Source organism: Amblyomma maculatum, chromosome 5 (assembly GCF_055883805.1).
Source record: "Amblyomma maculatum isolate TAMU_Amacu chromosome 5, ASM5588380v1, whole genome shotgun sequence".
Taxonomy (NCBI): domain Eukaryota; kingdom Metazoa; phylum Arthropoda; class Arachnida; order Ixodida; family Ixodidae; genus Amblyomma; species Amblyomma maculatum.
In genome coordinates this window covers 98,013,185-98,026,099 of record NC_139348.1, presented here as the reverse complement: position 1 = coordinate 98,026,099, position 12,915 = coordinate 98,013,185, and the positions used below count along the sequence as shown (strand labels likewise).

The 12,915-nt window shown below is 43.8% G+C and overlaps 1 long non-coding RNA gene across 1 annotated transcript; it reads right to left on the bottom strand.

The window, feature by feature from the left end:
• Positions 1-7,668: 7,668 nt before the first annotated feature.
• LOC146188984 (uncharacterized) lies at positions 7,669-11,461 on the bottom strand. The gene is made up of 2 exons (XR_014707259.1): positions 11,401-11,461; positions 7,669-7,879 (listed from the first exon to the last, which is right to left on the bottom strand). It is a non-coding gene; the product is annotated as an uncharacterized LOC146188984 (long non-coding RNA).
• Between the last annotated feature and the right edge of the window lie 1,454 nt (positions 11,462-12,915).

Sequence of the window (12,915 nt, the reverse complement as noted above, 5' to 3'; positions counted from 1 at the left end):
CCTTTTTCTGGAGCATATTGATCCTCACAATACGAAGGCTGGGTGGCACTACTTATAGACATAATTTTTAGTGCTCTTAGAACCTTATGGATCACCTGTGACATTTTCTGTGTCGTAATATTAGCCAAATATCTTGCACTTTTATGCACCTCTTGAGCTTGTGCCAGACAAATGGTTTGTTCCTTTTGAGCGAGCAAGAGTCGAGTCTCATCGGAGCCGGCGTGTGGAAACTTCTTGGAAGAGGTTTATTTCCCGTGTAGCCGTGTAGATATCGGCAATGTAGATATAAATCGCTTACTTCATTTATTTCTCACACAGCTTGTGTGACACGTTGTGGGAAAGAGAAGGCCGATTCAGACAGTGTGCATAACAACGTTCATATGAGATTCATTATTTTTCTCTTCTCGATTCGCCTGCATCTTTCGAAAGCGCCCTAAACTGACAGCAGCGTCATCAATTCAACAACACATGCTGACATTCATGGCATTTTGAGAACACCGTGATCACGCTCCAGTACTGGGAACATTGAGCTATTGTCAACACTAAAACGCCGCTCTAGTGCAGAGTCTTAATTCCTTTCCTCCCTGAATTTACTCGCAACGAGAGAGAGCTGTTCGTGGTGTCCACAAACGTTGGAGCAATCGCATATGAAAGGCACAGTTTTGACGTCCAGGAACTGAGTTAATGAATGCATCTTCGTTCTGTGCAGTGAACTGACCAAGTTCTGCGCTTTATTTTAAAGCGTTCTTGGTTCACAATTTAGGTAATATTGCAAAACAGGACCTTGTGGCTTCAGATTGCCAATGTTTAAAAATAGGCCTTCATGTTTTGTTTCTTCGCTTTAAATTATGGTTTGTAAAACGCCTGCTGCTATTTGCCACTAATATTAGAACATCCACAATACGCTGTATAAAATGATAATGCTTTAGATTTACTTGCGTAAACCAATGCGCTACTACTGTTCCTCGCTACATATTTGCATGCTTTGTAGGCGTACAGCCATATGATGCTATATAAAAGAATTACTGACGTTTTATATAGCCCTACCTTTCCTGGGGCTGTCTTTCATGCGCTGAATACCTTCAATATTATACTCCCAAATAAGCCTCAGGCGGTGTATTTCACAGTCGGAAAGTGTAAAAGATTGTGCAGTTAACTCTTTAAAAGCACAGTTGTGTGTCGTAAATATCGAGGCGGCGGCAACACCTTTAAATTTCCTTTGTAGGGTTATACGGAGAATGCATGCGCACGAAATGAGAGGAGTACTTACTTCTCTAGTCTTCTCTACCTTTCAGACGACGGCGTCGATCGTGCTGCTCGCTGGCTCACACGGGTGGGTTGTACTTTAAGGGCGATTAATTTTGTCGAAACGTGGACAGTGAATTGCTCTCAGAAGCTTGTATGGAAAGTGGGAAACCTTAACATCAAAGTCGATGTCACGCCAAGGACTCTGCCGTTTTGATTTCGCTGTGGCGGTTTAGGATTTTCTTTTATTGCGGAAGCAATACTGCTCTAGGTTTTGAGCCTTCAGCGTGGCGAGGCCGCACCCAGGTGACGCTATGACGTCACACCCCACATGACACTAGGGTGAGAGCTTGGCTACAAACTCAATCGGTCGGCGTAGCGCGGTCGCACCCACGTGACGCTGGGAATTCACACCCCACATGACACTATGGTGAGAGCTGGGCTATCAACTCAAGCGATCGGCGTAGCGCGGTCGCAGCCACGGCGCAGCGCGTGACATCACATCCCACGTGACACAAAAGCTTGACGTCCAGGAACTGACCAAGTTCTGCGCTTTATTATAAAGCGTTCTTGGTTCACAATTTAGGTAATATTGCAAAACAGGACCCTATGGCTTCAGATTGCCAATGTAGCCTGTCAGGGCCCTGACATCCACGTTACCCCTATAGGCAACTAAGGCACGTTCATACGTCTTGGTTAAAGCAGGGCTTTATATGTGAGCTGAGGAAGAATAAAAAGAGATGAAGAACGCTCGGTCACCCGCAGCTACTGCTTTCGCTCAATATTTGGTCCAGCAGCGTTGAACCCCTGTATTTTTTTTTTTTTTTTTTTTGCTTTAGGATTACTTTCTGGCTGTTTTTAGTCTTTTATTCCAGGCACTAAAAGAGGCTCTTAGCAACACAAAATCGAAAAGTTGAAAAAACGCTGGAATTAACGTTCAATGACGCTTAAGCATCCCGTAGAAAACCTTCAGTTCAGTTCAGTCGTGTCCGACTCTTCGTGACACTATGGACCATGTCACGCCACGCTTTCCGGTCTCTCACTATCTTCCTAACATCACATAACTTCATCTGCAGCGCCTGAAGGATGCCATCTAACCATCGCGTTCGCTGCCTACCCCTTCTCCGGCGACCCTCAACCTTTCCCAACATCAAATCTTTCTCCAGCGACTCCTGTCTTCTCATCAGATGACCAAAGTAGCTGAGCTTTAACTTTAAAATTTGACCCTCCAATGAGCAGTCAGGGTTTATGGTCGACACTATCGACTGATTTGATCTTCTGGCAGTCCAAGGAACTCGCAAGAGTCTGTAGAAAACCTTACACACAGCCAAAAAGTATTTGGCTCTTAGTGCGGTTCCTTTGGCCATGAAAACAAAAGGAATTTTGTCTTAGACTATAAGCCTCGACCGGGCCGAGAGCGAACATTTTTTTCTCTGTAACATACTTTTTCCCATTTCCTGCTAGCAATATATTCGCTTTCACTGCGCCTACAACGCGGCAAAATGCCTCCTGTATTTGACTGCCACAGTATTGCCCTCTGCATTGCGTTCCGTAATCACACGGCTTTGTTCATTCAGACAACGGTGCGTCGTGTGCCGTTGCCAATTATAGAGTGACGCGTCGTAAATATACTGCCGTCAGATGCGGCGAGCGCTGGCAGCTGGCATAAAAACAGAGTATGGCATCCTTGATTCGAGGGCACGAGAATTGCTGGAGCTGATGAGATGCCGAATGAGATGAAGCGCCATATTCGCGTCTGCACCGAGGCCATGAGAATAGCGAGTCATGCGTATCAAAAGACAAGAATCATATGAAGGAAATATTTGCTCGCGAATATGCTTAGTATTTGTCCAATTAAGCTAACGGGCGTAATAATACAATCCGGAAGGTCGAGTGCTTTCCAAGCACCAATAAAGATTGAAGGGACTAATAGGGTAGTAATATGCCTTCTAGTACACTTCAGGGTATGCGTTGCGTGTCCAAGTCATCGGGTGGACATCAAATGGTAAAGACGCGAAATACCTGTGGTCGGCAGGGGTACCAGATGCTCACTTCAAAATATGCGAAGCTCTCGCAGCCGCCAGAATTTTCACCGAGGTTTGACTCTCCTCTAAAAGGACACGGGAAGAGCTCTAGTGTCGCAGGAAATTCTCTTTTACAATTCCTAATTACATCAAATGAGTGTTGTATGTGCTGAAATTATATCTGTGTTACCAACTGTAGCATTCAGCGTGTTCCATGGATGTGAAAGATTTATATTATTCCCTTCCCCAGGACGAATTGATATGTGTTGAAAAATGCATAGATACGTTTGGTGCGGTCGCTTTTCAAAACAACTGCGGAATGGCGATCCAAGAGTTCCTGGAATCCCTTTCAGTGTACCTAAGGTCGACTTACGTCCTCTGGGAGGATAAAGTGTATCTACAAAAACGCGGGGTGTGTATTGGGTCATGTATCGCGCCATTTCTTAGTGATTTGTACCTGGCCCAAAAAGACAGGATCTTAAACAATATTCTCGCTGACACAAATGTCAAAAAAGTGTTCAGGTATGTCGACGACTACCTTGTGCTGTGTGAAGGCCAAGGCTCGAACAACCAGGAAGCAGTATTGGAGGCTGTTGGTCAATTTTCTCAAGCGTTAAAGCCACTTGCTGTTACTCATGAGCTTCCATCTCAAAGGTAATTGAGATTTTTAGATCTCAATTTTGAGCTTACCAGAGGGCATACTTGTTGGGCATATGAGCCTAGAGGGGAGAAGGAGCCACTGCCGTTGCTATAGGCTCACTCAAAGCTGACAAAAAGAGCTGTTGTGAACTTATGCTTGACAAATGCTTTAAAGAAATCATGCGTGCACAAAATAGAAATTAGCTTCCTACGTCAGACAGAACGTTTTGTTAGTGCTGGTTATCCTTTGCATGTGCTGCTGTCGGTTGCCCAGAAGATGAATAAGCGCTTGAGATTGCCAAGGCTTGAACAACAATGTGGGCAAGAGAAAATAAAGGATAAGAGAAAGGTGGTTGCTGTACCGTACATCGATAATGCTTCTCATCGCCTTAAAAGAATTGGAGGAAAAGCTGGTCTTAACGTGGTTTTCACTGCCCCTAACAAATTGAAAAGTCTCTGTAGAAAGGTAAACACTAATTCAAGTGGTAAAAAAACAGGTGTGCCTGACAAAGCACAAAAACCCTTTTGTTGAATGTACTGAAGGCCTTGTGTATTCTTTTTCCGGTGTCCTGTGGAAAGGAGTACATTGGGCAGACGGGAAGATGTTTGAATGAAAGACTATTAGAGCATAAATGAAATTTTGAGCAGGCTTGCCAACATTTAGGGGTTCACTGCAGAGTCTGCTGCTCAAAAACTTGTGCTCCGGAACTGAGCAGGTGCAGAGTGCTTGCCAAGCACAAAGAACAGCTAGTCCGCGAGATCATCGAGGCAGCTGCTATAGCGAAGCTGAATGATAAGTGTATCAGCACACCGTCCATTGCATTAACAAAAAGTGAACTGGACATGTAAATTGACGCGTCTGCATGATTACAAATTCTGTTACTTTTTCCAATGCTTGAGCGGTATGGTTGTGACGCATGTGGCTGTTGCACATGTATAAGAAGGCATGTTTCTTCTCAATAAACTCAGTGGTAAATCAGCGCTTGTCTCTCGTGTGTCTCGTTGTTGCGCTGTTTTTTCACTAATGGATAACCAACACGCCCAAGCAGCCATTGTTAGATCATCGCAATTTCAAGATTTTACAAATGAGGCTCCTGAACCTAGAGCTCCATCTACGAATGCAGTGGTTTGCAGTGGCTTGTAAACAGTTGCAGCTTAAGAGTAAAACTGATCAACAACGGTAAGCTGCAATAGAAATGGGTGATGCTGAAAGCCATGGGACGATCGTGGCGCTCCCACTCCAAACTATTTCAGGAAGGTGAAGGATGAACCCTAGGCTGCTATTTCAGGCCAATGTGACCGTATTCTGTTACCTTCTTGTATCTTCCATGCAATGAATATTGATCTAGAGCTCTTTCGTTCCGACAGAAATATCGCATTCTGTCTTGACGGTGAAATAAATGCAAATAGCGCTTTGTTCTTAGAGGAAGGCCGGGAAATTTCATCCCTTACGATTTCACGAATGGCGCACAGGAGACATGGGGATGGATATTCTTCGACGCTGGCCATGGTAGTAATATTTGCCAGTCGCGTAAACTTCGGTGTAATGCGGCGTGTCTTGAGGGACTCGGATGTCCGGCAGTGTCGAATAACGTCGGTGACTGAACTCAAGTTCTCTTTAGCAATGACGAAGTGGTAGACATCTTCCGCAATGCCCTTGGGCAGATGCCCTACCTTGTTTTCCTCGGTCATCCGACTGTCGATGGTCTTGCATAATTTCAGTACTGCCTCGATGTACGTGGTGCAAGTGTTGCCTGCTCTCTGAGCTCTCTGAGAAAGTGTCTGCTCAGCCTGCCTTCTCTTTGCAGTCAGATCGCCAAAACATTCTTTGATAGCTTCCACAAAGTCCTCCCAAGTAGTCAGAGCGTCTCCGTGGTTATCGTACCACATCAAGGCGGTCTGCGTTAAGAAGAATACCATATTCGCTAGTTTCGCCACCGAATCCCAGCGGTTGAAGCACTCACACGTTCAAAGTGAGTGAGCCACTCATCAACATCTTCCCCTGCTTGACCGGCAAAAGAACGAGGCTCTCGAAGCGGTAGCGTTGCATTTGAGGTAGTGGTTGGTACATCACCAGACGGGGACAGAATGCGTCGCGTTGATGTTCGAGACTGCTCGGTTGTCTGCTGCATTCTCAGAGGAATGGGAGAAAGACCAGCGAGGCGACGGCTCCGGCGAGGCTCCAGCGGTTGAGGATGCGTCGTGAGGGTATTCGTACCCAGCGCCTGCCACCAAGATGTTACGACGGAGGTTGGACGTCGGAGCGCTGCACAGGTATAGGAGGCAGAGAACTCAGCTGGTGAACGGCTGCGAGTCCGGCACAGGCACGAGTCTCCTCGTCTTTCTCAACTACCTTTTTCCTTTCTTCATCTATGTGTTTTCCTCTTCTTTAGGATTGCTACAATATATTGTGTGCCATTGCGATACAGGTACCTCTTGTTTTGAAGATGACTGCCTGTGTTTTTTAGTTTACTTTCAAAGAATTATCGTGGCTCCATTTTGAGAGATGAGTTATGAAACTATTTTCTGTACTAGTAAGGCCTGTATAAGAAGTGGACAACAAGAAAATACTAGTGTCATGAGCACAAATTATGAACTTTGCGCCTTGCTGGATGAGAACAATACCGTTAATGTATAAGGCAAAGACAAAAGACAAAAAATATCTCCCTGAGAAATATCTGATTTTATCTGTCGTCTGGATGGCAAGCCTGTGTTTACGGACTGCTGTCGATTTTTAAGGTAGGATGTTATTAGCTGAAAAGGGGGGCGTCTGATGCCATATCTTTCAAACTTAATCACTAAGAGGTCATGAATAATGAATCTTGTTTTCGTAACCCCGTAATATGTGCTCTTTCATTGCTAGAAGTGATCTGTTGATTTACCTTCTTGAAAAACATATTGAGCCTCTGTAATTAAGGTAGTGTTTTCGGGTTTTTGGGTTAGTTGGTTAAGATTACTATTACAAGGCATTTAAAACTGAGGCAGAATAGATATCGGGTGATAATTGTTTTGTCTCGCTTGTCTCTTGTCTTGTATAACATTTGTTGAGGAAAAGTGCCTGATGTCATGAGTAAGTTATATCCGTGAACTACCACAGGCACAGTGTCAGATATGGCGTGTTTATAGGTGTTATCTGAAGTTCGTCGGCATTCCAGTGTAGAATTTTTAATTTTTAGAAAGACTGAACAAAGTTCGACTGTAGCTTTTGTATTCATCAGTTCCTTATTTAGCGTATTCCCAAAAATTTTAAGCAATTTACATTATCGCAATTTCGAAATTTTACAAATGAGGCTCCTGAACCTAGAGTTCCTCCTCCGAATGCACTGGTTTGCAGTCACTTATAAACAGTTGCAGCTTAAAAGTGAAGCTGATCAGCGACGGTACGCTGCAATAGAAGTGGGTGGTGTTGAAGAACCTAGGACGATCGTGGCGCTGCCACTCCACCCTAATTCTGGAAGGTGAAGGATGAATCCTAAGCTGCTATTTCGTGCAAATGCGATTGTATTCCATTGCCTTTTTGTATCTTTCATGCAGTAAATATTGATCTAGAGCTCTTTCGTTTCGAGAAAAATACCGCATTCTGTCCTGACAACAAAATAAATGCAAATAGCGCTTTGTTCATAAAGAAAGGCAATGCAAAAAAATTGTTCCGAACTTATCTCCCACGCTCTGCATTACGGACAGCTTCTTTCGGAAGTAGTAATTTATACACAGTATTGTCCCTCTTTCGGGTCAGAAGGACAAATATTAATTTAAAACATTTTTGCAATTCGTTTTTATTTGTAAAGTGTAGCCATCGTCGGTTCACCTGGGTGGCGCAGAATTCGATGCTGGAGCAGCGGCTGGATGTTTTTAAACGGCATTATCTGCCTTCGTGTCACCACGTCCATTCCAGTAATCTTTCGCTCCATTAGAGGCCCAATTCAAGGCAGAAGTTCCGTTTGCATGTGGCACACCCATGAGCAATGTTACTGCAAACAAAAACGAAATGAAATCTCAAAATAAACTCGTCGCCATAAGGCAGGGCCAACGAATGTTCATTCTACACTGTTCCGGGCAGTGGTAAACTACTGGAATGTTATTCCATTTTAAAGTAGCGAGCTGGCTTTCAGGTCGACAATGGACTAATATGGCCGTGTCCTATTTTGAAGCATCAGCAAATATGTAAGAAACCTTAGTTCAGAAAAGAATGAAGAATTTGCGCAATAACATGCCGAAAGAATGAAGGCTATCGAAAGGAGAACATGTGACTACTAATCACACTGCCTCTTATCTCGAGTTCACCACATCGCAGTTATAGCTAGCATGCAATATAAATCTTGGAGTGTACCTCAAACACAATATCAGCAATGCGCTCCATGTACACACACAGAGAACGCCTCTTGCTTATCTGCTTGCCATGCGCTAGTTTTTCGAATATCGGAATACTAAATAGTGTCGGTAGCATTGAGTGGAAGCCACGCCTACCGGACCCACCGCGGTAGCGCTGTAGCTAGCGCCCGCCTGCTGTACCTTAGGAAGCGGGATCAAATCCCGGCCTTGGCGGCCGCTTTTCCAGGGGGGCGACGAGTAAGTCGACCGTCTATGTGCGATGACAGTGCACGTTAAAGAACCTTAGGTGGTCGAAATTTCCGTAGCCCTCCACAACGGCATCTCTCATAGCCTGAGTCGGCATTGGAGGTTAAATCAAGACATTTGCCTGGGCTTTTGTCTCCAAATGCTGGACAATGGTATTATCAGCATTTCTTCCCGCATCCTACAAATGCTGCAATGGCGCTTGTTTTAGAGGCTTCTAAACATCCTTCATCCAAGTAAATTCATTACTCGATTTTCAGTACGCCTACTGTTTTTGCAGATCCAGGTGGAACGCGAGGAAGACGGCTAAAACAGAGCACCGAACAAGGGTAGAGGGAGGAAGCCTCAATTCGCAGGTAGAGCCAACGTTTCGACAAGTGAACTTGTCTCCGTCTGGGCCCTGAGGCTTGCCCCCCTCTACCTTTGTTCGGCGCTTTTTAATGTTGCTCTTGGAGGGCAGAGGAAGTACTGTTTGTGTGCGTGCGTGTGTGTGTACTCTAAATGCATACACAGTTGTTGATATATATATATATATATATATATATATATATATATATATATATATATATATATATATATATATATATATACGGAAAGTCGTCTCTAAATTAATGTGGCTAACTGTCTCGTGATCACCCAAAGAAAATTTTTTTTTACTTGGCTATTTTAGTACCAGAAACAGAAGCGTAGCAAAATGAAATAATATACCCCTGACCCAAATTAACCAAATAAATTGATGGCGTCCACTCAGCTGGTTATTCACCTATTCATTTCGGTTCCTCAAAGCGAGCAACAAGGCACTACTCTTTGGAATTGCATCAAGCTGAGATAACTACAACTCAATTTCAAATACTGTTAGCTAGCTTGCAAAAATTAAAGTATCTCCTAACACGAGTGCTCAGAAACTTAATGAAAGTGTCTGCTTTAGTAGTTATAATATGCGTCCGTCGTCATCATTCGTACATGTCCAACGTGACACTTGCACTGAAACAAGATGTCCTACGATACCGTTATCAAAAGGATGTAGACGCGTAAAGACTGTCAAGTTCTGGGCACACAGAACATAAATGCTAACGAAAGTGAGGATTTGACATCAGCCGTCTTACCTCACTCAGTAAAAAACTGTGAGCGGAAATCGAAGATCGTAATTTCGATTCTTAAAAGTGAGAGGCTTGTGTCTCCTACGTTGTAACCCAGAATAATTAGACCGACAAATAATTGAATAGTAACTTTCCTTTAGCACCGAAAAATACAAAGGAAAGGAATATTCCTCTCTTCCTTGCTTAACTGAGATGTCTGTATGCCTTTTTGTGACAAGGAATGGTATACAATTGAATCTCCTACAAAGGAACTGACGAGGCACAGGAAAGATCTCGTTGAGGGGAAAAAAACTGTTCAAATACGCTTTCAGGCTGGAGTACTGCACATGCCAAAATCATATTTTATTTTCAAGGAACACAATCAGCAGCCTGTGCTTTTTTTTCTTTGCTATGAGCTCCACACTTACAGATCGATTTCATCTCAACGTTGTCGTCGTGGACACAAGGAAAACAGCGGATCACATAAAATACGTCCATCGCTTTCACTGCTGTTGGTTGGGCTAGTAAGTGAAGATGGTGGTTCTACAAGACACGGATTGCGGCTCTGGCTAGGAAGAAAATGGGGCTCACAACAGGGCCTTCTCCCGAGAGCCAGCCCAGGAGGCATCGCCAAAAAGGATGGCTTCATTCGTGTGTGTGTGTGTGTGTGTGTGTGTGTGTGTGTGTGTGTGTGTGTGTGTGTGTGTGTGTGTGTGTGTGTGTGTGTGTGTGTGTGTGTGTGTGTGTGTGTGTGTGTGTGTGTGTGTGTGTGTGTGTGTGTGTGTGTGTGTGTGTGTGTGTGTGTGTGTGTGTGTGTGTGTGTGTGTGTGTGTGTGTGTGTGTGTGTGTGTGTGTGTGTGTGTGTGTGTGTGTGTGTGTGTGTGTGTGTGTGTGTGTGTGTGTGTGTGTGTGTGTGTGTGTGTGTGTGTGTGTGTGTGTGTGTGTGTGTGTGTGTGTGTGTGTGTGTGTGTGTGTGTGTGTGTGTGTGTGTGTGTTTGTGTGTGTGTGTGTGTGTGTGTGTGTGAAATTTCCTATCATTTTAAACGCTATTTAGCTTTTAATGACGCTGTGACAGCTCTATTTTGCGGCTGCGACGAAAATCTTTTGGCTTCAGAACTTTTGACCAAGACCGTATATACTCTTGTCGCTGTATTGGCATCTTCATTACAGGATTTCAGGGCTCGAAATGTTTTCGGGATGGACTACCCATACCATAGGCTCCGCTTATGTACACACTCGAAGCCCTCGGCGCACTCACTAAGAATTTGCATATTTATTTTGTTCCGGCAGCGTGAGCTAATTCAAGGACCCAAAGAGTTTTGTGGACAGACAAAGTTAGGATAAAATGGCGTGCCATGACATGGCCTTCCTCGAAATATTATTCTCGCATGCCGTACATTTTGATCCTGGTAGCGTACTTTATTGGGAACGACGATATAGTATATCGTTACTCCTTTCCTGGCGTATTCGTGCGCCTCGAAGATTTGTGACGTGCATGCTTTGTTCCAAGTGCTGCGTTATGTCGAGATCACATTTTTAGGCAGCATAGCAACTCGCATCATACGCCTGTTTAAATTGTTTTTTTTTTTGTTTATTTCGTGGAAAGATGAAAGCAATGCATCAACAGTGTAATGCGAATCGTGTGGCGTCATGAAGGGAAAACCAAATACTTTTCGCCGTTTCAGTAAGGAAACACTAAACAATAGACAAGTTCGCATGAACAAAAAAAAAAACAGGAATTGCTCGATCTTTTGATTATGTTCAGCGGTTCGTCGTTGTCGATCAGAGAGGGCACTACGTGTTACGGGAAAGCCGCAGCGCTTCATACACAGGCTCACCTGCTGTTGCGACGGCGTAGACCAGATATAATGCAACACGGCTCATTTTTATCGACACCTGTAAAGAAATCAAATCACGTGACTTTTCAGGAAGCGAGCAGTTATTGTGGTTACGCGGTCCCTTTACTATATTTCCGAGCTTTAGCACTCTCGTGTGCCCATTTTTAACCACACCAGCAGTCAGATAATAATCGTATCTTGTTACAGTATGGAGGCACAGCATCGCCGAATAATCTCAGAAATAGTACATGCAATTAATACCAGCAACAGAATAAAATCAACAATTAACGTCGCAAAATTACTATAGGAAACTTATTAAACGCAGTAGCTTATATAGGCAGCCCCAATGGACGAAGATATCAACATTGTTCACCATAATTAGCATTGCCTTCACGAGAGGCCAACAGTAATAGCCTCATTCACAAATAAAGTCCCGCTGCTGGTACCTGTACCATATCGCCGTCTAGCTATGAATAACAATTCGGCTTAGTTTGAAATGAACAGAGAGCTACTCACAGTAGCCGTCGCGCTATGACTTCCTATTGCTCCAGTAGTCGCCCAGCACTAGCTCCGCACTCAATGTGAGCCTTTATGTATATAGCACAGCACAAGCTGCATAATTGCAGCTAGCAGTAATAAAGAAGACAGACACTTGACGAACTTTTTTGTTTGTTTGTTTGTTTGTTTGTTTGTTTGTTTGTTTGTTTGTTTGTTTGTTTGCTTACATAGATTTGACGCTGCGTTTAATGAATCTTTTCAGATGAAAAGATTCATTACACGTACAAGTGTACACATCACTAAAAACCTTTCCATGCGGGCTCCACAGACACGAATGACAAGTTTTCTATATATTTGATTCATACTTAGTATTCCACCTTGTTTGAACCAGAAAAATATGAAAGTTCAACTGTCAAAGCAGCTTGAAATAGTACCGCACCGACCAAGGTTGGTCAGGGGTGGAGAGAATTTTTAGAGAATAATATTGCCCTATTTTCAGGCTCTGTCGTGTCTGATGCTATGTATAATTAAGTTTTTCGTTTTCATTATGCCGGCCTCGATTCTGGCTAGGCTCAGGCGTACCACGCCCACGCCACCGTGAAGCGTTTCAATAAAGCGACCATGGACATTTTGTCAACTTTTGAATTCCTACGACTGTCCACTCCCTTTGCATGCGCTCCCATATGAAATGTCGGAAAGCAATGCTGTCAAAGTAGCTTCAAGCTGTATGGCAGTAAGAAGGAATAATGATGGGAGGGCAAGAATACCTCTAATTCATTCATCCTAATCAGCATGACAGACGCAAACTGCGCGCCGAAAGCCGGTCGTATATCCCTATAATTGGCCCAGTCCTGTGCCAGCCGAATCTAGATGATCACAGCAGATTTCCATACTCCTCTCCGTACTTTCCTTTTTATGTTCCCTGCTGCACTTACCTTCACTTGGAATGGAATCCGTTATCTTATAGACTATCCGTTATCTCTCCTTCGTATTACATATCCAGCACATTTCTTTATT